General features: G+C 39.6%; 1 long non-coding RNA gene across 1 annotated transcript in view; it reads left to right on the top strand.

Annotated features, from left to right (window-relative positions):
- The window catches only part of LOC121663321, a 130,092-nt gene that overhangs the window by 9,078 nt on the left and 97,131 nt on the right, over nt 1-23,883 (top strand). Inside the window, exons 4-5 of the long non-coding RNA XR_006015600.1 lie at nt 1,239-1,392; nt 23,442-23,668. This is a non-coding gene — a long non-coding RNA (uncharacterized LOC121663321). The remainder of the gene's footprint in view (nt 1-1,238; nt 1,393-23,441; nt 23,669-23,883) is intronic.

Raw genomic sequence — 23,883 nt, 5'->3', positions numbered from 1 at the left:
AATACTTGGACTTTTTGCAAATGGGTACTGGTTTTCCCCTGATAGTAGGACCAAAAGTGCAGATAATTTCTAGAGATGCATTGTAAGTGGCACCAAACAAAGTCCAGTAAAATAAATAAAAACTGAACACATGAATAAAAATTCTGTAATACAAATGGCGAGCATGTGCTTTTTAGCCTTTGTCTCCCTTTCCTTTTCTGATTTTCTCTGATCACCTCAGTGATGTTTCCTTTAATCTTTTTTTTCTTTTTACCTTGTATCAGTGTCATGTAGTATTTATATCTAGCCTGCTGCCGGACGGACTTTGTCAAAGGTCTGCTAAAGTCTTTTGGGCCTTTCATGTATGTGAAAGGAACCTGAATAGATCCAGTTGCGGAATCGGTATTATGCGTGATAAGAGTGTTGTGAGTTTGATGTGTACTCTTGCCCCAGTATTAGAGCTCATAAAACCATTTCATTCTAGACCTCTGAAAATTACTAATAATTACATATGAATTGTATTGTGTTGCCTCCTGTGGCATGCTTTCCTCATTCAACAGCACTGGAGCAGTCGCTTTTAACTATGAAGTAATGTCTGCCACTCGGCTTGTCCCCAGTTGAACTCAGTGTACAGGCCTCTTTTATAATAAAGTCTAAATTACAAAGAATGAACATGTAGTACAAGTAATTTACTATAAAAATTTAAAATTGATGCTGACACTACCCATTCTCAACAGTTTTCGAATACTGTGTGCATGCATTATACAGAATTGGTAGTTTATTTGAAGGTAACATTTGTTCTTTTACTGACTTTCCTGTTGCAGTGATTTTGATTCATGCAGAGAAACTGCTTCAGTAGATTAATTTCTAAATTAGTAGATAAATCTCTAAAATTCATGCTTATGTTAAGAACTGTAAACTTCTACAGATGCAACCATAATTTTGCTGTCCTGGAAGACATTTGAAGAAATCTTTCATGTCTATAGCTGTCAAGCATTTGCCACATTATGAGCTTCAACTTGATGTACAGTATGTTACCTCATTGGTTTTCTTAGGGAATAGACTTTAAATACTAAACCCAGTTTTGAATGTAAAATGATATAAAGAAACTATACTTTCATATATTTTCTTTTTGAGTAATACTTTATGAATCCAGCTACTTAGATAATGTTATTTCATCATAAGAACACTGGAGAACCTGTTCAATGTGGGTATGAGATAAACTCAAACAGGATGTTCTTTCATATTTGGCTTTTCAGGTGAACCATTGGATGGTTCTGCTTCATCATCTGCTGACTAATGCACAGTCCACCTTTTCTTTCTGCAGCCAGAAGAAAAAACTCTTAACCCACTGACCTTCATCATTCTTACTTGGTAACATTCACATCTAACACAACTTGAAACTTCAGCTTGGTGAGTAATATATTTGTGCTGTAAAAGTTGAAGAGTACTAGAGGATGAAGAGGGTGTGATTGAGGGAGTGTGGGGAAAAGAATGTGCTCAGAAACAGCACATGTACGGCAATGTGTGGAGCCAAGCTGAGTGTAGGTGTAGAGGGTTGTGCCAGGGAATGGATGAGTCTTCCTGGGTATGCAGAAGGGGCAGTAAATATTTGTCAAGGGCAGAGAGACACAGCTGAATGCTGTAGCATAGGGGTAACTACCATTTGTGTGAATAAATTGTCACTGTGTAAGAGCACAAAAGTAAGTTAAAAACTAAATTTGAGAAGGAATAATGGGTAGCTGGATTAACCTATTGAGAACTAGCAAAGAGCAGATCCTCACTGAAGTCCTAAGAATGAGAGAGAACTCCAGCTGGTAAAGGAAAGCCTCATCCAAGGGTCAGAATCATAGCAAAGAGTGCAGTGAAGGCAGTGTCTGCTGAGGTGGGCAGTTAAGCCCCCAAAAACTAAAATGAGGCTCAGTGGCTGGACAGAAGAGAGCAGTGGAGAACAGAGCAGATCTGTAGCAAGGTCTGCAGGCCAGGAAGGAGTCCTGGGGAGCTGGTTATAGGTTGTGGTCTGATTCCTGTTAAAGTTTGGAACCTTATTTCTTAAAAGGAATAAAAAAATGCTACTTCAGACAGTACTCAAACATGTAAAAAAATTGGGATTGGGAGAAAACATACAGAATATATACTGAATCACCTTGCTTTTAAAAAATTCTGTGTTTCCCAGTTTCCTTTCTGCTTTTCCTTTCTTCCCTTTATGCTTGCCTATTTCTACAGTGGTATGGTTATCCCGGCAGTAAGGAAGTTGTGTGAGGCATTGCTAGTAGAAGGACAGTTATGAATGTTTTGCTGTGTGGAAGGGCTGGTCTGTTCAAAGATTGCTTCAACTTTTATTGTAGTTGATTGTAATCCAACAGACAACAGTAAAAACAACAATAAAACCACAAAAAAAACCCCAACCCAAAAGTCAGGAAGCTGCTAATTGATTTATTAACAAAGTTTTAGTATTTAATTTGCATTTTGTTTACATTTCACTAATTTTAATGCTTCCATTGCTCTTCCTTCAGTTCCAGACAGCTTCACTGAGTAGCCTGAATGAGCTTGAAAAAGATGTACAATTTTTTTCCTTCACACAAGTTCACAATCTTCAAACACATTCAGCAACTCTCTTGAAATATAATTTTATGTCTCAATTATTCCACTGTAGAAAAATATACAGGATGGCACGGTGTGATCTATGAAAACCCCTTTCGTGGGATGGGTGATCAGAGTTAATGCTCTCCATTGCCCTTCTAGGAGATCTTCCAAGACTTTTAGTGGATGCTGTAAAGATGTTGCAGAGCATGGGAGGTTGAATTCTGGACAGAAAATGGAAGAAGTGGTCAGATGGTTATTTTCTTTCTCCTGGGTCTCCTTTTGGTCAGCTGTATACCTCAGTATAAGTCTGTTGTGTTAGTCCTTCCCACTAAGAACTGTAGACAAGCTGATTATTGATCGTGTGTGCAGTCCAGAGATGGGAAGTATGATCTGCTCTCTGCCTTCATTTCTTATTATGTGTCTTGGTGACTTTTATAACTTGGTGACCATGCTGTGCTTACTCTTTATTGGTGCTGGTTAAAATATTTTTTTGCTAGTATGTGCTAATTATATTTGTGCTAGTATATGGAATAGTATTTTCTGTATGCATTTTTAACAGGGTAGAAGACTCCTAAGTACAAAATTAAATGGATAGAAATGCTATGGATTCTGTGTCTTGCTGCACATAAAAACATTCAATATTTGGTAATGCTTTTCCCCTCCCTGCCTCCTACTACAAAATAAATCAAAAGTCCTGTATTTTTCTGTATTTTTCATTGTCACATTGAAAATCTGGGGGATTAGGCCCATGGTGGTTTTCTTACATTTTGGACTGTTTCATACTACCCAAAATATTTCTATATCTGTATTTCAAAAGGCTTTTTACTTAGTAAGATAAAATGTGTATGTCTTATAAAAGTTCAAGCAAAATTAAATTTTACATTCTCAACAATTGCACATTTGTCACTGATAATATGTTTTTTGTATGGATGTAGAAGGAGAAACTTGAAACAACTGAAATCAAATCTAAGAATTAAATGTAAAAATAATTAATTCTCCGTAATTAAAAGAAAATTCCCACATGGGCAGACAGTTCTAGAACTTGTCACATCAGGGCTTCTTATAACGTCCTTTGAAGGATTTTCTTTTTTGCAGGTGCTTCTGGAAACAGCAGGTTCACTGGCTTATCTAGTAGCATTATTTCTATGACTTTAATGGTAATCTTGTGCAGAAATGAGCATCAAAATAACTTAAGTAGATAATTTAAGTAGTCACTTAAATGACTCATGAAGAGTCACTTAAGTAGACTCACATTAGCCATGATACTGATTTTATGAGCAAGGGATATTTTCAAACAGTAATCCAGGCCAGACTGGCCTCTGTAAACCCTAGATAATTATTTTGCAAGGGTAAAGTAAAGCTAATCATTCTTACTTTGTTTTGAAATAGTATACAAAATTTTAAACTTTTCTTTAAAAAATTTCCCTCTTTCAGCAGTGTAAACATCTCAAATTGCCCACTTTGTGAAACTGAAATAGTTGCAAGTTAGCTTGTGGGGGTTTTTTTTGTTTTGTTTGTCTTGGTTTTTTCTTTTGCTTTTGCACCTCAGCTTTTTTCAAGAGCAGAATGGTTGTTGTTTGAAAACATGTAAGCAGTGAGTTCTAGACTGATCTGAAAGTAAGGTAAAGTGGAACAATAGAAAGAATTTTTGAACACTAAAATAACAAGAGTGATCATCAAGAAAAAGAATGGAACAGAAAGGGAAAGGCAGGTATGAAGAAAGGGAAAGGCAGATATGAATGGCAAATATAAGAAAGAGAACAAAGATGATTTTATGTTGTATACTAGCTGCAGTTAATAAAAATGGCATTTAATTTGCCCATGTGGATTAAGATTTTTGGTTTTGCGTCAGTGAAAGCACTTTGCTGCTGCTACCAGCTACCATTTTGGGAACCTCATTGCATATGGTATTTCTGATATTTCCTCTTTAACCAAGAGCCAACATTTTGTTCCCAAAATGTGATGACTAAACAGGAGAACAACTCTGAAAATGTGCTTAGCTTTAATTTTTTTACAGTCTGAGGCTTTTGTTACATAGAAGTAATTGGTAAGACTGCAGTTAGGAAATATAAATATCTTCTGAAGGGAAACAAGTTTATTCAAGGCATCTTACATAAACAGGCTTAAAATCACATTGTCTTCAGGAGGAACACAAAATATTCAGCTACTTAGATGACACTTCTATCACCTGATAGATTAAACTACGTTAATTCTCATTATTCACTGGTGAGAAAGGAATACTTGCTAACCTGCAAGCTGGACCTATCAGTTTACATGTCCAATGATATGGGTATGTTGGTACAAAGTTTCTAACAGATGAAGAAAATAAACCTGGTATTTCTCTGTATTGTTTTTTCAGGCAATTTTTGGGCACTGTTCTGATGTGCTTACAGTGTACCAAATTGTTGTAAGCCAATGTCAAGGACTACCGACCTAGGCATTCCTGTGTTCAGGAATTTCCAAACTTCAAGCATTACTTTCAAGGCACAACACTCAGCTTACAACAGCCTGCCAGAGATCAGAATATGTAATTAAGGTGCAACTCCTAGAGTATCAGTCTTCATATTTTTTTCCATAATTAGTTTGCAGAAGCCTCTTCTGGGGTGGGGGAGGTTTGATTTCACTTGTATCTTCTAGTAATCAGATACAGGCTATTGTAGATATGGAGTCAAAAATGTCAGAATACCCTTTAAACCCTAACAGTCCTGCCTTGGAGTAGAGCTGTCGACCAGATGACATTTAGAGTCCTGCTTTTTCAAGTCCTTGTTCTAGAAAGAAATTTTTTTTTCCTGTTTTTTTTTTCCCCTTGGGAGCAGGATAGTCTGACCAGTAGCAATGTCTCATTTATGCAAAAGGAGAGAAACTGTCAGTCAGCTGTCACTGCTGACAGTCTGTGATGACACTGAGGCATGCAAAAATAAGTGGTGTCTGTCGTAGTGGGTCCATGAACCATTTAAGATTTTAGGCATTAAAAGTAATATAAATAATGGCTATAATTTTGCACATTTCTCTCTTTTTCCATTGCAAGAGGAATTTCTACCCCTAATCAGGGTTTCTTAGGATAAAACCTGGTATTGGAATGCATTTCTGCTAATATGGTGGAGAACAAGACTCGGCATGTGCTAGCATTCTCAGTTTTCTTTGACATTCATGATTTCTAGCACAGCTGCTATTTTTTAAATGAATGTCAGATCTTTGTAATGCCAACAGTGATGTCCCATTGCCAGAAAAAAAATCAAAACCCAGGAGGCAATAAATGAAATTGATTTTTTTAAAAGCTCTTTTTACTCTTAAAGTAACTGAGGAGCATGCAGGTTTTCAGAGCAAGATGTGGTATGTGTTTATTTTGGCTGCCATATGCTATTTTTCTTTTTTTCTTCAATCATCTCTCAGAAGGGGGATAGAACACTAACAGAACATAAGTCTAAAGAGAGTCACCTTCAATACACATTTCATGTGGTATTATAAACTGGTGCAATCAAACTGCTCAACAACCAGGATAACTATGACCAAATGCATTTTACATGTAAAATAGCTGTTAAATATAACACAATTGTGTAGTCTTAAAGCTAATTTTCAAAGATGTGTGAAAGAAAGAGGCAAATAGGAATTTCCTTAGTGTTTGACTATGCTGTCAGAGTTCCTGAAAGAGTTATGATAATACAGTGGTAGCCAGCCACTGCTGTCACTTACTGTTAAAAGCCATACATAATGATATGCTTCCTGATGTATCTTTTTGTGCTGGCTATGTGGCTATCTCCTTGCAAAACAGACGTGAATCATGCCTAAGACATGCATGTATTTTTCCTCCTTTCCGCTGGAAAGGTATTGAAGCATAAACAGGGTGGCACAAAAGCTTCTCACTGCTGTTGGAGGGCAATACCAGTAAAGAAATGCATTTTAGGAGCCTGTTTCCCATTGAAATCAATAGGAATTGGGTGGTTAAAGGCACTTGCAAATGTGGGTATGGCTTCTGGCTAGGCTGCAGAACAATGTTACTGGGAAGAACCACAAATGGGATGGGATCAAACAGCACATTTTGGGTTCCACTTTCTTTCTCATGTTTGTCCCACCCATTGTTTGAACAGTGCTGGTCAGCCCTCAGGCCACAGGCAGCGATGAGTTTGCTGACAGCTGCTTCTTTGTGACAGCCAAGTTGAGCTTTCCATTGACAGTAACCAACAGCAAAGACTCCTTAGTTTCTGTGTGTCATCTATCTTTTTTTTTTTTATTCTGTATCAGCCACAGATGTGTCAGTGCATGATGCCTATAGTTTCTCACTTTTTAACTTAAGAAGATAGTCGTAAAATGCAGCATGCATTTTGCAATTGTATTTTAGGAAGCTGCTTGTTTCTTGGTTTATTTTATGTTTGTGTGCAATTAAATCCAAACGTCCCCCTCTACCCTATTAAAAAGAAAAAAAAAAAAAAGGGGTTTTAATCCTGAATTTGTGTGGTGGCATGTTTCATAGCTACCATTGTTGTAAAGGTGAAATGACAGGCAGTGTCTTTGGATTTTCCTCTCTGAAATTTATGTCCTGTCTTCTGGATGCCTATAGCTCATATGCTCTGAAATGAAATGTAAAACATGCTCAGTGTTTATATCTACTGTCACTACATTATGCAAACACAGCCATCAATGTCTTCTGAGCTGCAGTCTGCCTTGAAGAGTTTCTTGTGCAGCTGCCCACACAAGAGGTTCTGCAGATGGAAGCTGTAGCAGAAGCCCCCAGCCTTTACCTTCAGTCCTGAGCTGGAAACTGAAGAGAGAATTTACTTATTGGCAGACAAAAACCAAAGCCCTCAAGAAGAATCTGAATATATTTAAAACAAATTTGTATTATACCAGATGTGAACATATGAAAGGTGATATGGAGGCAGCAACACTTCCAATGGTGCTCAGGGTTAATTGATAGGCAGGTGGCTGTGCTGTTTTGTAGCTTCATCCCTCTCTGTCTGAAACGTGGCCTCTTGATTACTGCTTATAAAAGCATTAGAGCTGAAAATGAATAGAGGATAAAAATCCCAGCAATTCTAAGGCATGTTTAATTTTAGCATTTTGTTAGTCTTGATTCTTTCCTTGGATGCTTGGATCACCAAGGTACTTTTTTCAAAACAATTTCTCAGTGGGGCTGCATGTCTGTGAAATATAGTTTACCTTTAATACATACCTATACTGCAAAATAGAATTTCATGCTGCTATACTGTATTATATTGCTTTTGGAAAAGGTATGAAGGGAAAATTATTAGTCTTGGCAGACTAATAGGATTTTCTCACAGTTTAACATCCTCCCCTTATATTTTAGTATAATCTGAGTTCATAAGAGCATTAAGTTAGGCAATCGAAATGTGGTATAGTGAATGTCCAGCTTCATTTTGAAATAGCAGTCTACAGGATGTTTCAGAAGTTTAGCACAGTTTGCACTGAGATAGATGTAATTCCTGAGATGCTTTTGAGTTTTTTCATGGCACCTTACTGCTTTGCAATGTCCTTCCAGTTGTGATCCATAGTTTCTTATAAAACGTAGCCTACTCACAAAAATTTAGTGTCTCAAATAGTTTTGAAGGCAAATTGCCGATTTTGTTGTATGAGTTCAGAGCTCTAATGATAACTCCCTGTATCTACATTGTGGTTACAGGTGGGATAGCAATGCTCACACATTGATCTAGCTAACCTAGACAATAGCACTAAAAGTACAAGAGCGTTGGATTTGGCTTCAGCTGTACAAATCTGGGCAGTATCCTGGTACTATGTGGTCGCTGAAGCCTCTGCAGTGCTACTTTGTTTATAGCTATTGAGTTTTGGTTTAGGTCAGCTTCAGTTCTACTTTCGACTGCAACTTACAAGCAGCCTGAAACTCATTCTGAAGAAAGTGGAGATTCTAATACTAGTGCAAAGCATTAATTTGAAGAAACAGAACAGCCAAAATGAAAGTGATGATGTTACATATTATGACTACTTGCTTGAACTTACAACTGCTTTCTTGACAGGGAAGCACTGATGTTGCAGCATTAGCAGCCAGACCATGTCTGTCTGGCTTTTGGGCCCAGCTTGACTCAGAAACTGTGTTTATGTGCAGTTCATATAGACCATCCAACTATTTTGTCTTTTTCTTCTCCAGACTAAATCGGAGAATCAGCATACTTTGTCACCTCTCATTATTGTCATTATGGCACTTACCACTGTCAACAATGCCATATATATGAATCCAGGAGCTCATGAGATCTAGAAAAAATTCACACGCACATGACTTTTGTTTGCTTCCCAAAGTTTTGACTCACTGGAGGTTCACACTTTTAAACTTTTCTTTAGAAGCATGTGCTAAGTTATAAATCCCTTTTAAAAAGGCCAATGCCCTCATGCTTCCAAGAAGGATGCAAGAATCTATGTTTGAACCCCCTCGGCTGAGTAGTCGCTTGCTTCCTCCCTTAGTATGCCAGCCTCTGGACAGCACAGGCCGAGGCCACAGCTCGTGATCAGCAGGCTGGAGATGGGCCCTTGAAAGGCTCAGCTAAACCAAGCTCTCGGCGTGCAGTGAGGCAGAACGTGTGGCACTTGGCTCACATCGCTGGTGAGAGCTAAAGCACCGAGGACTTTTGGGTGCCAGAGCTTTGAAAGCCGATTTGTATTTATAGATACAAATGTTACTCAGAGAAGAGCCAGTTGGTGTGAGGTAACATGTTTCTGTGCCTCACCAGGCCTCTGTGCTCTCTCCTCTTCACATGTGGCAGACAAAGTAATGCGAGTGAGCCTGTTCCCTAGTGAAGGGAGCTGAGCTGCTCTGAGTTGCACTGCATTTTTTTGTTGACTTACACAGCCAATTACTGTAGGTCAGCTGAGGTATGATACTTGATTAGCTTCCAGCAATTCATTTGAACCTTTAAGCCTTTAGATATCTAAAAATCTCTGTGGATGTGGCACTAATGATGTAGAAGCAAGTTATCTGAAAGTGCTTTTATCTAGCAGTTGACCAGGGAAGACTCTTAAGCCTGCATTTGAATGAGAGAGGAGCAGCTGGCAGGGCATTTTTCCACACTGCTTTGGAACTTGCACTTTCCCCAATACCAAAATAGTTCTGGGACATGCTGCAGTGGCCCACTTGTTTTTCTTAGCAGTAAGGGGTTGGGAGGATTCTGGGGGAAGATTGTAAATATATCTTTTCAGCTGTTGGGCTATGTTTATTATCCAGTAAAAGGGAGCTACAGCTTTAGTATATCTTTATAACTGGCACTCTAAAAATATAACCTCAACCAAAGGGTAAGCATCTCTTTCTTTAGAGTGACTGTATTCAGATGGAGTACAATCATAGAATCATAATGAGAAAGGAGGCAAATCCATTTTGCTGAGAATTAGAAGAATGTGTAGCAGTGTATATATATCTCGATACTGAGGATAACATTTGCTAATGAATTGAGGGTAAGTTCTCAGTGAACTGATATTTATTCTCTAATTTTAGCTACAGTAGGTTTACCTAATATTGGATTGCCATTTGCTTCCTTTCTATGAACATACACAATTACTCTGTGTAGAAGGTGGAATTGTGGTTACAAAAGACAAAAAATGGGGATTATTTTTTCAGCTTATTTTAGTTCTGTAGACTTTATTACATTTAAAGAAAAAATATCACCTTCCACCACTCTTCACATCATATATTTGCTCCAGGAAATGCAAGATAGGAGGAATGATAGTTGTAGGGATTTGAAAAAAGGCTTTCACATATTAATGGCTGTAGTGGCATGATAAATGTCAGGACAGAAACAAAGTTTTATTGAAAACAAAATGACTCCAAAGAGGACTAAAGAGCACAAAACTGCCAGTGGATTGCTCAGTATAAGTGAATAATTTCTCACACTTTGTGTTATAACTTTCTTACCTCACTTTCCTTCAAAGTTTTAGAGAGCATGGGCAAAAAAATGTAGCATTACAATGCTGTTCTAACTCTGTATAGAAGATTAGGAGCTTGTATCTCATGAACAAATATAACCCAACCTTTCAGATGCCATGGGATCATATTTCATTTACATCATAAGTTATAAGTGGTCTCTACATTAGATTTTCTTCTCCTTCCATCACCTTCTACCTTCCAAAGTTCTTCTAAATAGATTACCTCTCTTCAGAGTTATATTTGCTTTGCTAATGGCTATTTTTGGGCTATTGAACGGCCAGCTCTACTGCTGAAGCTCTAGTTCAGTGTCTTTTCTAATTTAGAAACTTACTTGAATGTTAATTTCAAAGCCCTGAAGTCCCATTTTCATAAATGACTGATGAGCCTGTACTTTCTGCTACTCTTGAAAAGTGTAACCCACACCTTTTTTTTTTTTTTTTTTTTTTAAGAGGATGAAACATGGAGAACAAGTTTAAAACATTTTTTCATAGGCATGATTTAGAATGCAGCTTTCCTCTTTGTTTAAACGAAGTCAAACTCACCTACTCTCGGTAGTTTGGTATGTGCTGCACTAACTTGAATTAGATCCTCTCAGGGCTAAGATAATTTTGCTTCTCAGGTCATCTTACAGGGGCTGCTGAAGATTTCCTGAGAAAAGCAGTCTGCTGCCTTAGAGAATGTGCATGGGTGGAAATACAACTGTAATAAAAAGACTTGAATTTATTAATGCCTGGTAGGAATATCTTAATGAAATGGCTGCAGCCAGCATGGCCTAGCCCTGTGATTGTGATGAGGATGCAGAAAGGGGCCTCCCACCTCTTAGTCCCACTAGAATGGACTGTAAGCACAGTGCAAGTAAGCACCTGAGTCTTCTATTGTATTAATTTCTCCAATTTAGTTTGGCAAGAATAATAAAAGATACGTTATGTGCAGTTATGCACAAAGAGTGAACAAATTGTTTGTGATAGAACAAAGAGGAAGGCATTAGTATAATTTTTGAGGAATAAAGTGTACCGTTCCACTGTTCTCTGTTCACATAGGATGAATTAACACTGGGGCATGTGCAGGGAAAGGCTCTGAGGCTGATCACAGGAATGGACAGCATCTTATAAGGGTCCATAAAAGCTAAATAAGCCTGCATCTCTATAAACCTGTGGGAGGGGAAAATATAGTTAGACTGAAGAACAATGTGGGGATAAGAACATGTGGGTGTGAACTCAGCTAAAATAATTTATGGTAAGGTTTTTATAGCCACCCAACCTTCAATTATGGGGCATGAGAGTGGAAGTCGCCCCTTAGGACTAGTGAGTTTAAGAAAACAGCACTTTGGCATTGAAAAGATAACAACCTAGAAATTGAATTGATTCTTTTCAGTCCTGTTTCCATGCAACTTTCACAATAAAATATGGTCGCAAAAATGTTATCAATATCTCTGTTTTAGAATTTACAGAATAGTTGAGGTTGGAAGGAACCTCTGGGGATCATCTAGTTCAATCCCTGCTCAAGCTAGGGCAGGTTGCTTAGGGCTGCATCCAACTGTGTTTTGAGTATGTTGAAGGATTGAGTCTTCAGAAGCTCTCTGGACAACCTGGTCCACAGTTTGATCACTCACACTCATTCACAATAAAAAAAATCAGTTTGTGTTCACATGGAATTTTATATGTTTTAATATGTGTCCATTGCCTCTTACCCTGACACTGGGAACTAACATGGTCTGGTTCCCTCTTTTTAGTTTACTCCCATTCAGTATTTATACTCATGGACAGGATCCACCTCATCCTCTTCTTCTCTGGGCTGAACACCCAAGGTCCTCCTCTGCAGAGCTGTTTTCCAGTCAGTCAGCCCCTAGTCTGTACTGGAGCCTGGGATTATTAAAGCCCAGGTGCAGGAATTTGCACTTCCCTTTGTTGAACCTCATGAGGTTTTTCACTTCTTATTTCTCCTTCCTCTCAAGGCTGCTCTGGAAAACAGTGTGCCCATGTGGCATATCAGCCACTCTATTCAGTTTTGTGTTGTGAACTTCCTGAGGATGCACTCTTGTCCCTTCACACAAGTCATTAATGAGAGTATTAGGAAGTACTGGCCCTGATGCCTGGGTTACACCACCAGTGTCTTGCCTCCAGTTGGACTTCATGCCACCTTCTCAGCTTGGCCATTCTTGTTTTCAATCCATCTCACTGTCCACTGATATAACCAATACACTGTCAGCTTGTCTGTGAGGATATTAAACAGAGACAGTGTCAAGGGCCTTACTGAAGTTAAAATTGCAAAAAGTTTCAAGAAGTTGTCAGAAAACGGCTGTTAATAGCATGTCTTGGGGTGACATAGCACTGAGACAAAGTAGAATAACATATGGAAATTAGTGAGGGTAGGAGAGATTTGACAACCAGACTAAAACTCCCTTAAGGATGAAAGTAAAGATGCTTATGTTTTTCAGAGCAAGAACTGATTCTACAAATTATCTCGTATACTTTGTATAACAAATTGTATACCAACAGCTGTTGCCTTTGAAGTCATTGATATAGAAAGGTACAGAATTGAATTAATGAATAAAAATATGTTTTATAGTTACAAGAAATTACTTTTAGTGTGTACAAAAAAGCTGGTCACTGTTACTGGTATTAGGTGGTTTCCAACAGTTGAGTGTAGTAAAAAAATAAAAAATCAGTGCCCTTTTCCCAGATACTTTTTGTATGCTGTCAATGCTGCCACCACAAAAGAATGCTCTGTGTGCCCAGTGGATAAAGCTGACTTTCGGAAACAGGATTCCAGGATATTTTAATTACCAGAAGAGAAGCCACATGATAAGAGGGAATGATCGTAGTAAGGTCAAAGGAACTGGACTGATAATGCAGAGTTATATTTGATTCTGCAGGCAGTTCTAGAAGAGCCTTAGATTCTGAGTGTCCTGTCCTCCTGTACATTAACTGTGATCTACCAATGACAGTAAAATCAGATTTCCAAGTTTAAGTGTTTAAGCATATATTCGTGCCTGTATGAAAAGCAATAGTGATGGTAATCTAAGACAACATCAAGTAAAGTCACACCTTAGTTAAGAGAATGTAGTTATACTGCGATAAGAATATTTCATCCTTTACTGTCAGAATTTATGTGGATCACGGTTAGTAGATGATCCAAACTTTTAAAGTTTTACCGAAGTGTTTTATTTAAAAAGCAAAATAGACCTTGGCTTTATAGAGAGCTGAGTGCTGCCAGTTTCAAATGTTTCACGCCATGCTGCAAGGCGTGAACAGGTGTTAACAACACTGTCCATCGTTCCAAAGCAAAACTAAACAAATGCAGCTGTATTCAGCATGTAATTTTTAAAAGGCTTTCTGTATAATTTGAATAATATTTCAAGACTACTCCATTATATTTTGAGAAGATCAGTTTCTCAAGAGTCTTTATAGTTTTTTTATTTGACACATGCAATTTTGGTGATGTTTACATAGATACTCTTTATAACACTAGAAAAAAATTATAGTAGTTCTCAGACATACAAACTATGCTTTAGTAAAAACAGGTCCTTCCAGCTGAAATACTCAATAATTAAAGAAAAGGCAGTCTCAGACACTCCTAAGAAGAAAAAAATTCTCACCAATCCAGTTCAGGCTGTTCAGGTGTTCAAGTTATGTCATCTGGAGTTTGGTGTCTTGAGGCCATAACAAGCCTTTAGTTGACAGCCATGCAGATACGTATTATGACATTCTGTTCCCTGAAAAACTTAAAATAAGATGGGAAGTCTGTAGAGACTAAGCAAGCTTGAAGTCTACACTCACAGAATAGCACATAAAACATTAATTAAGCCAGAGTTTGTTGCAGTGGGGATCCTGCAACACGCATATACCAAACCAGGAGTCCCGTGGAAAGGAAATATATATGGACAGACGGATTCTTGATAGCTGTTTCAGAGAGATGTTTATTTCTCCAGCCGCATGGCCGGGGCTCTGCTGAGGAACTGTTCCAGTCACGGGACCAAGGGTCCTTCTGCCCGCGCAGGGAACACAAACCAACCAATGGGAACGAGGCTGAGCAGGGGCAGGGAAACCCCGTGTCTGTGCCCTCAGGGCCCCTCTCCCAGGGCTACACGGCAGGGGAGGGACCCCAACACCTCACCCGTTTTATTTTAATAAAAGGAGAATGAAAACAACTGGATAAACATAACAAGAACAGTTTCAAAACAAAACAAGCCACCCTCCTGAGTCTTTAAATGTCCAAACAGATTCTGTGGAACATCTTAGGGCTGACAGAAGGGAGACAGAACTGAGCATGCTTTGTGGGGAAACTGAGGCAGGAGAGGGTTTAACTTCTTCCCTCCCCCTTTTCATCCCCCACTCGGCATTGGAAAGGGATTTTTGGGGAAACAATTGGCAAAAGCATGGTTTTGTGAGGGAAACCATGGGTGAAAAAACAGATTAGGAATACACTGGGGGTAATAGGACATAGGGTAAAAGGGAAAGGTGGGATTAGGAAAGGGAGACTGTAGGGGGGACTTACAATAGAGATACTGTCTAACATGACTACGATTTTTTGCATATATACTGCCTTTTACAGGAACACCATCAGGCCCAGTGACCTGCGATGCTTGTAACCCTTTTCTACCTCGTATAATTTTGAATTCCACGACTTCTCCATCTCCCAAGCTTGGGATGCATTTTTCAGGGTTATTCTTCTTAATAGCAGTTCTATGCACGAATGTGTCTTGCTGGTTGTCACACCTTGTTATAAAACCATAATTTTGCTTAACATTATACCATTTTACTATCCCTAAGGTCTTAGTTACTATGATCTTTTCCTTTTTCCGAGTAGCTGCTGTTTTCTGTCTCGCTGCGTCTTCGCTCTCTCCTTCGGTCGCTCCCGTGTTGGAATTGTTGGAGCTGCTGGTGCCTGCGCGCTCTTCCCGGGGTCGCGTTCGGGGCTGCGTGGGCCGGGCCGGGCCGCGCCACTCAGTTCTCTGTGCGTCGCCTCCTCTGGTCGCAGCTTCGCTGCCGCTGCCAGGCGCTGTAGCCACGTCTTGGCCGGGCCCCCGAGCGATGACCCCCCCACGCCCTGCTCCAGCGCACGTCTCAGCTGGGCGCGGCTCCGTTCCACCGCCGCCAGCCGCTGCCCGCACGCCGCCCCTCTCGGTCGGGCGTTCCCGGGGCTCGCTCCACCACGCGCTGCGCGCGGCCGGGTGGGCACCGCTGGGTCCCGCCGCTCCCGCCGCGCCTCGCTCCACCACCGACACTGCGGCTCGCGTGGCTCCGCCCGTGCGCGGGAACTGCCTCGCTGCTGCTCGCAGAGCGCTCGGTGCACGTGGCCTGGGCCGCACGGTCCCTGCGCCAGGCTTCCCTTCGCCAGGACACAGCTGACATTGCTCAACAGTCTCGGTAACTAAATAATATTCACGAAAATATTCTTCCATCGGCATATATTTTGACTCCAGTATTAACTGTGTCCAAACGGTTTTCCAAAAGCCCTTCGTAAGAATTAAATCCCAAGAAACATAGAAAAAGTTCTTAAACAACCATGCCAGGAAGTGTTTCAGTTCTTTCTGAGCTTGAATCAAGCTAAAATTCACAAATTGTTGTTCAAGAATCATTTTAAGTTTAAGATAAATGTCCATATGCGGCTCTGAGAGCCAAGAGTCTTCCCACGGTTCCTCCATAGTTTAGATATGGAATAGCAAAGCAAAACCAAGAAGAGGAATCCAAAGTTTCCAGGGTTTACTCACACAAATCAGTCTCTTAGGGATCGGGGATTGTTCTGCTCACAATTCTCCACCATTTGTTGCAGTGGGGATCCTGCAACATGCATATACCAAACCAGGAGTCCCGTGGAAAGGAAATATATACGGACAGACAGATTCTTGATAGCTGTTTCAGAGATGTTTATTTCTCCAGCCGCATGGCCGGGGCTCTGCCGAGGAACTGTTCCAGTCACGGGACCAAGGGTCCTTCTGCCCGCGCAGGGAACACAAACCAACCAGTGGGAACGAGGCTGAGCAGGGGCAGGGAAACCCCGTGCCTGTCCCCTCAGGGCCCCTCTCCCAGGGCTACACGGCAGGGGAGGGACCCCAACAAGAGTTAACCCTTAGCCTGGCTCAGTCACCAGAGATCTAAGTGAGAAGTGATAACACACCAATGCTATCCCAGAAATGCCTCTAATTAAGAATAAAAACATTAAAAGAGGTAATTACCCAAAAGATGAGCTTAGCTTTGGTTATCAAAGTTCATAGAACAAGAGCTGTCTACTCAAGACAATGCTTGTGGGACTTAGAGATTCTGAATGTATTATTCAACAAGGAAACATCCACCAAGATTTTCCCAAGCCACGACTGCACTCTCAGGCCAGAAAATGTGATGAAGAAATATTGCATTACTTGCTGAAGGAATACCATTTAATCTCATCTCAACCTGCACCTGCTTGATTTGTGCTCTAGTATTTCACAGGAAGTGGAGCTTTAAAGTAATATTAACCCCAAGAATTCTCCAAAATATGCTTCTCCCATCCAGTCTGTATTTCCTATTTGGACTTTATTAAGGCCATAACAGGAAAACTGCTTCCTGTAGCCAAAATAGTAGCTATAGGTTACTATACCACCCGTTTTAAAGCAATAAGCTCAATAAATAAAAATAATTTTAATTAACAAAAACATCTGAATTCATAGCTGAATTCTTGTGTTACCCAGCTAGCCTCTAGATAGACCTGGCTGATGCATGATCTTAGCATTTATTCTAAATTCTGAGCACGTGTCCTAGGAATAGAGGTTAGAGTGGTGATTTTCAGAACTGGCCTGTTGTGGGGGCATAGGTAAAACTATGAAGAGCAGGTATTACAAAATGATCTGTCTAAACCAGTTATCTGAATATGTCTTTCAGAGTACTGGGATTTAAAAAGGTTGTAGACCAGATTCTTTCTGGCGTAGGTGGATGTCAGAAATACCTCCTCGTGTTAAAGTGGGAAGAATAAGTAGGTGGGATGAATATCCCTCTCTATTGATCTAAACAACACAGATCTTGAATAGCGACATTTTTTCAACCAGAATTACACCAAAGTTCAAAGATTTGAAGAGTCAGAGTTGATCGACATTGTAATTTCTTTGTTAGTATTTTTGTCTGCACCACATGACTGTGTGGTAAATGCTTTTTAAAGGAAAATTATTTCAGTGAAGATGCAAGTATTACTGAGTGAGTGTGCTTCTTAACAGATCCTTAATAGATGGATATCTCAACTCGTGTCAGGATGGGCCAATCCTATAACCATGGAAGTCAAAAGCAAAATTCTCTCTAACTTGTAAAATGAGGTGGTTAAAGAGGGTTTCAGAAAGGCTTTAGATAATAAGCATGATTCAATTTACATTTTAAGTATAATATTTGCATAAACATATTTACTAATTGCCTAGGACCTTTGCAAGAGTTTGCCTAATAATCTGTACAAACAGTATTGATTGAATCATAGGAATATAAAACTTACTTCAAAATCCTAGTTTGTTGCAGCTTGAAACTTAAGAGAGAAACTAAATGTTTTCTTCTGCTGCATCCTTTCAGAGAACTAAGACTTGCAGAAGGCAATTGGTATTTGGTACATTTCCTTATGAAGTTTGAATTATCCCTTTTTGTTGGGGAGGATGAAACAGGAAAACCTTGGAAATATGATTGCCTGACAAAAGATTTTGGGAATATGAAAACTACAGGCAACATCGAAATGAAAGCCACTTTTGAAATACCAGGTCTTAGTTACTGAACAACTAGAAAACAATGGTATGGCCACTGAAGTAATCCCCTCTTGATGAAACAATACCCTCTGCTTGCAGGCAGGTCCAAGGGTCAGAGCAGACCCTACTAGCTCAGCAGAAGGGGTCCAAAGAGTAGTTTTTAGAAGTTAAGATGTAACACTTTATGGTAATATAAGAACTCTTATAGGCTGTATGTAAATGCTATAGGATTTGTATCTTGTATTAGATTGGTTAGTGACAATTAGAATATTGAGTACAGAAGATGATTTATTGTATTGTAACCAGGACTTCAGACATTCTGATTCTCTCTTCTCTTCCATATCTTCTTTATTCCTCTCTTCCACTTCTACTCTTACTTCCACTCTTGCTCTTACACCCTCTCTCTCTCTCTCACCTGCTTACTCTCTTGGGCCTGCTCAGAGCTGAGTCAGGCAGCTCTGAGCAGTGCCCCTATACCCACGCCTTTACAATAAACCGACTGTGTCCCAAGACCTGCCTATAGAGATCTCTCCATCCGTCCATCCGTCTACGTCCGGCCGTCCCGACTGAACCCCGAAACCCGCCCGTAACCTACACCTTTTGAATAGACAATAGATTTTCCAGGAGTTATGACTACAGAGAATATATTGTTACTTTCAGAGACTTAATGTGTGTAAATGGTCTCTCGGTGCAGTTCGGTGATGGGCACCTCATGTTTCCTCACTGAATTTCTTCAAGGCAATCATGAGGTTCAGCTTACTTTTTAACAAGCTTTCTGCCCTAGGAAATCCATCTAATTTTTAGCCTCAGCCTGTGCATCATGGAAATACCTTCTGTTAGATTGTCTCCTAAAATGAGCAGAATTTCTTTTGCCATGTTATGAACATGGATTCCTGAGACATATTGCTGCTTCAGAGGTGTCAGACTGTAGTTTTTCTAAGCCAGCAGTTGTTTTCACATCTCTCTTTTCCCCTTAATAGTCTTGATCAGCTTGATTTAGTTACTGTGGGGATCTAAATCAGGGCAGATTTGGGAAGGTGAGAGCCTTCTTGGGTTTAGAATCCTGACCAGAGAAATCTGTGTGAAGTTCATTGCAGTGGGAATCATTAGCTGTAATTCAGTTGGATGGAACCATTTTGCTATTGAATATGTCTGGCTGGTATCAATTTTATAGGACACCAGTAGTTCTTATTAATCTGTATTAATGTTAATTTTAAATGCTGTGTAGTGCTTATGACAGAGATCATCTGACCAATCTTGCTCATGTGGTTTGCAAGGCCAGCTTTTCTGTGATGTTGTTACAATAGCTCTGGTGGACATAACGGAATTTCTTAGCGTTTTTGCTTGCATTCTATTATAGGCATAAGAGATGGGATCTATAATTGTGTAGCTACTTATTTCTCCCTGTGTACAAATTCCATTGCTACCTTAGGCATTGATTGTTCTGTTACTTCAACAGATCCCATATTTTAATCTATATATACCATCACAGTATTTGAGTGTTGTCATTGAGTCCTTTGGGTAATCTGTTTACTCATCAGTCCTTCGTCTGTACTGGATCTCTCTCTTGCTGTGCTGACGGAGTGGAGATGGTCTGTTAGAGTGTTACCTTTGACTGAAAGTTTGCTATGTTAGTTTGTTTTTCAGTAGATGTCTTACTATGAATATGTTAAAAAACATGTGGCCAACGTTGTTACATGTTGTTCTTCATTGTGCTATAGTTTCTGAGGGAAGGATTTCAAGGGTAACTGTAGCTTCCTTTTGCTAACTTGTTAGTTGGATAGCATTTATGTATTCTCTCCCAGACCTTTTCATTAATAAAAGTCCCTCTTCATCAACTAAAAATTTTAAAGTATTTTCTAATGTTTATCTTTTCTCTTGAAGATAAAAGAAGCTCAAGACACAAAATATTTCTGATAGGTTAAATGTTGAACATTAAATGTTTTTTTGGAAAGTGGCAAATCAGATGCCTTGTCTGAATCTTTTTATGGTTCATCCCCAGATTATGCTTAGGTTATTATTTTTCTTTGGATAGACCTTCAAACCCTCATAAGAAGTTGAATCAGGTCAAGTATGTTCCCACAAAGTTCCTTATTCATTGGATTAGTAAACAGCAATAAAACCATCTTTTTCAGGGAACTTTTAAATATGCTGAATCATCACCTTGTTTTCTGGCAAGGTAGTTTTATTGTTGGGACTGCAAAAGTCAAAATCCTAATGTGAACCACAAACAATTACTTAAAACCATTTTTGTTAGTACAAGACATCTGTCCTTTTGATTCGTACTAGTTCACAGCATGTAAAGGTACTTCAGGATCATGTCCGCTGTGTCTGGGTGTACAAGGTGGAGTAGTAAGCCCATAATATATGTAGCAGGATATGAAACCTCACAGAGTTCTTAAGTAATTCTACATATATGGTGTCTCTTACTTAGGCAGTTCCAAATATTTGCAGCCTTGCATTTGCAAGGCTCAGTACAGATGATGGTGTAAATTGACATGTTGACTAGTGTTGACTAGTATTTACTAGTGACTAAAAACAGTTATGAAGATAACTAATGTCACCTTGTTGGTTGCAAAATGTTAATCCATCCGTTTAATACTGGAATCTGACAGAGAGTCTGAAAGAGCACTCCATGGCCTTTTCTGCATGAGGAGATCTAGCTGGCAAACTGTCTGTTGGCATAGTGCAGCTAGCAAGTTCTTTTGGCAGAATGCATTCACATTTGGTTGCTTCTGTTGGCAATATATTCCTTCATGGCCTCAGATTGTATTGGCAAAATATACACAGCATGTAAGAGGATCTTGGTAACTGTGTCTGTAATGCTGTGCAGTATTCATCTTGGAGCCAAATGTGTTAACTATTCATTCTGCACTCCTTAGTGCATTGTTATTCCTGAATCTGGGGGCACATGAAAACAGCTGATTCTCCAGCAGGAAAAACATTGTTCAGTGCTGAAATTTTAAGGGTCATTTAAGAGCAGCATCACTGCTTTGTGTGCCTGGCTAATTCAGTTGTCTGTGCAGATAAGATGGTTCCTTGTCCTTAGGACAGCTGTAGTGTTGCTTACTGTGAAGGGGGATGAGGTCTGTGGACAGTCTGAGTGTCTGTGTGTAGACCCAACTATATTAACATGTCATTATTTGGCAGGCAACTAGGCGAGACTGCTTCTGAGTATTGAATACTGGCTGAGCATCCTTCAAGAACTGATGGAAGTGTGTGTTAAAGCCATAGAAACTGCTTCCTCAAGGCTGTATTTAGTCTTCTCCCCACTTTCTCATTCCTTTCACAGAATCATGTAATTATTTAGTCAGAAGTGACCTCTGAAAGGTCACTTAGTGCAACTGCTTGCACAGAGCAAAAGGATCAGGTTGCTCAGGTTCATACCCAATTAGGTCTCCTCTAACTCTTCTCTTATAAAGACTGGACAAACACAATTCTACCTTCCTCTCTGCCTACATCATGTACTTAATCTCCCAGTCAACTTGGTAGCCTTCCCCTGAATACACTCTGGCATATGGATGTCTTTCTTGTGATGAGGAGCTGCAAAATGAACATGGTACTCAAAAGCCTTCTATAAAATAGTGAAGCTGTACTGATAATTGCAGCGGTTTTGTCTGTTGTAGTATGGACAAGACTTTGTTCCATAACAAAGCCTAATAAGAAGTCAGGTTTTCTACATGTGAAATGGTTCTGAAGGTGAATGCCACGTGTATGTAACTTCTGTAATTATTATGTCCTTTGTGGACCTATTCAGGTGGATAAATAAAGTGTTTGTAGTAATTGTTGGAGTCAGAGATATGCCAGTTCCATCTGCCCTGGGTACCAGTTGTCTGAGGGAGCATAAAAGAGCATTGTGATGGTATGCCCTATCCAGATAGTGACTGTTTTTGTTATCACACGTGCAGATTTTTTATCAATTAATTTTAGGGAATTTCCGTCAAATAAAAAATAAAGCTGAATTTTCAGATACTAGACAGTTATCAAGCTTCGCTTACAATATGGGTTATGCTCACCTTGGCATCTATAGCTGCTTCTGAATACTAACAGCAAATCTTCTCCATCAATGTTCAATTCTGCTATAAAATGAAGTGAGGAAGATGATGTAGGTCTTCAACCAAAGATTATTTTTCATGCTGCATTGTAGATTCTGGGCTGCTAGTATTTTGATTTTCTGATCAAGAAGGCAGCTTAATATCCTTTTTTGTTTGTTTGTTTTTTGTTTTTTTTTATTTGTAACATGTCTTCTTGTAGTTTTCAGTCTTTCAGGTTTTGTCATAAGATTCTGCAATGGGAGGGAGTTTATGTTCCCAATGTAGAAAAAAAGAGTTTCTCTGATCTATTTCTTTCCTGTTTATCATGTAGAGTATTTAAGTGGTAAGGTGTACACCTCGGGTCTATACAGTCCCTACAGTAGCATCTGACGGCTTAGAAATCCTAGAATAGCTTTGAATATCTGTGATTCCATTACCCATCATGAGATCATCACGAAGGCACCCTTGTTGCTTAATAGTCTGGAAACGATGCAAACTGTAACAGCTATAACAAAGGGCCTCTGAGAGGAGTTTATGTATGACACAGGCTTACTGGGTGGGCTTCATCTTACTAAACACAGACAATTCCTCATCTGGACTTCATTTATTGTGTGGAGAGGGAAATAGGCATTTATAGGGCTTTTTGTTCTCATTTTGCAGCACCATTTTTCTCATCGCAATGCTGCTGTCTAAAATAAACCAGATAAATGACTTGTTAAATGCCTGTTTTCTTCATTGGTTTTAAAGGGAGCCTAAGATGACTCTTTCAACTCTAAAAACCTGTGCCATAGCTGACTAAAGCTGGTTGTAATAGGTTTGCTTTTATTGTAATAACAGCAGGCCAAGAGAGAAGTTAGGTTGCTTGGGAGAACAGTTTTAACTCTCCCAGTTTTTTTCCCCTGTTGTTCTCAGGGGGATTGGAAGCAGAGCAGGAATGCACGCAGACTTCTGCTGGCTGTTATTTTTCCTGGTTAAGAGTTCTTTGTTGTCCAATGATTGTTTCAGAATAAAGTGTCAAACTCATCCATGCCTAAAGCTTTCAGTGTTTCAACCTGTCTTCCTGCATTAAGTTTTTTCAGCTTATTAGGAAAGTAGTCTTCACACTGCTGGATACACAGTGGATATTTTTGGAGAAGATGCAGCTGGCTGATCATCTCTGTTTCCAGGATTTGAACAGCCACATTGTGCCCTGGTTTGTCTCTGAAGCATTGAATTTCACTTCTTGAAGACATCTTTTGTGGTTTATTCCATTTCCTTTCAGTGGTCTCATTCAAAGAGTTGTGGTCAACTCCTCAGTGTCCAAGCTGAGACCTGTGATGTTCCTCAGGGATCGTTGAGACTGGTGCTGTTTAACATCATTGTCAGAGACATGGACAGTGGGATCAAGTGCACCCTCAGCAAGCCTGCTCGTGACACAGAGCTCTGTGGTGCAGCCGACATGCTTGAGGGAAGGGATGCCATCCAGAGGCATCTGGACAGGCCTGAGAGGTGGGTCTATGTGAACCTGATACAGTTCAGCAAGGCCAAGGGCAAGGTCCTACACCTGGGTCATGATTATAACCATAATTACAGGCTGGGTGGAGAATAGATTGGGAGCAGGTTTGGGATTTTTGAGTAAATTAATTGTTTTGGAAAGTTATTCTCAGAGTATCATTACCTTCTGTCCTGCTTCTATTCCTTTCTACTACCATTGAGGTCTTCAA

Source organism: Corvus kubaryi, unplaced genomic scaffold (assembly GCF_017639235.1).
Source record: "Corvus kubaryi isolate FWS band 111438036 unplaced genomic scaffold, C.kubaryi_AGA036_p1.0 129, whole genome shotgun sequence".
Classification (NCBI taxonomy): domain Eukaryota; kingdom Metazoa; phylum Chordata; class Aves; order Passeriformes; family Corvidae; genus Corvus; species Corvus kubaryi.
This window is presented reverse-complemented; position numbering and strand designations above follow the sequence as displayed.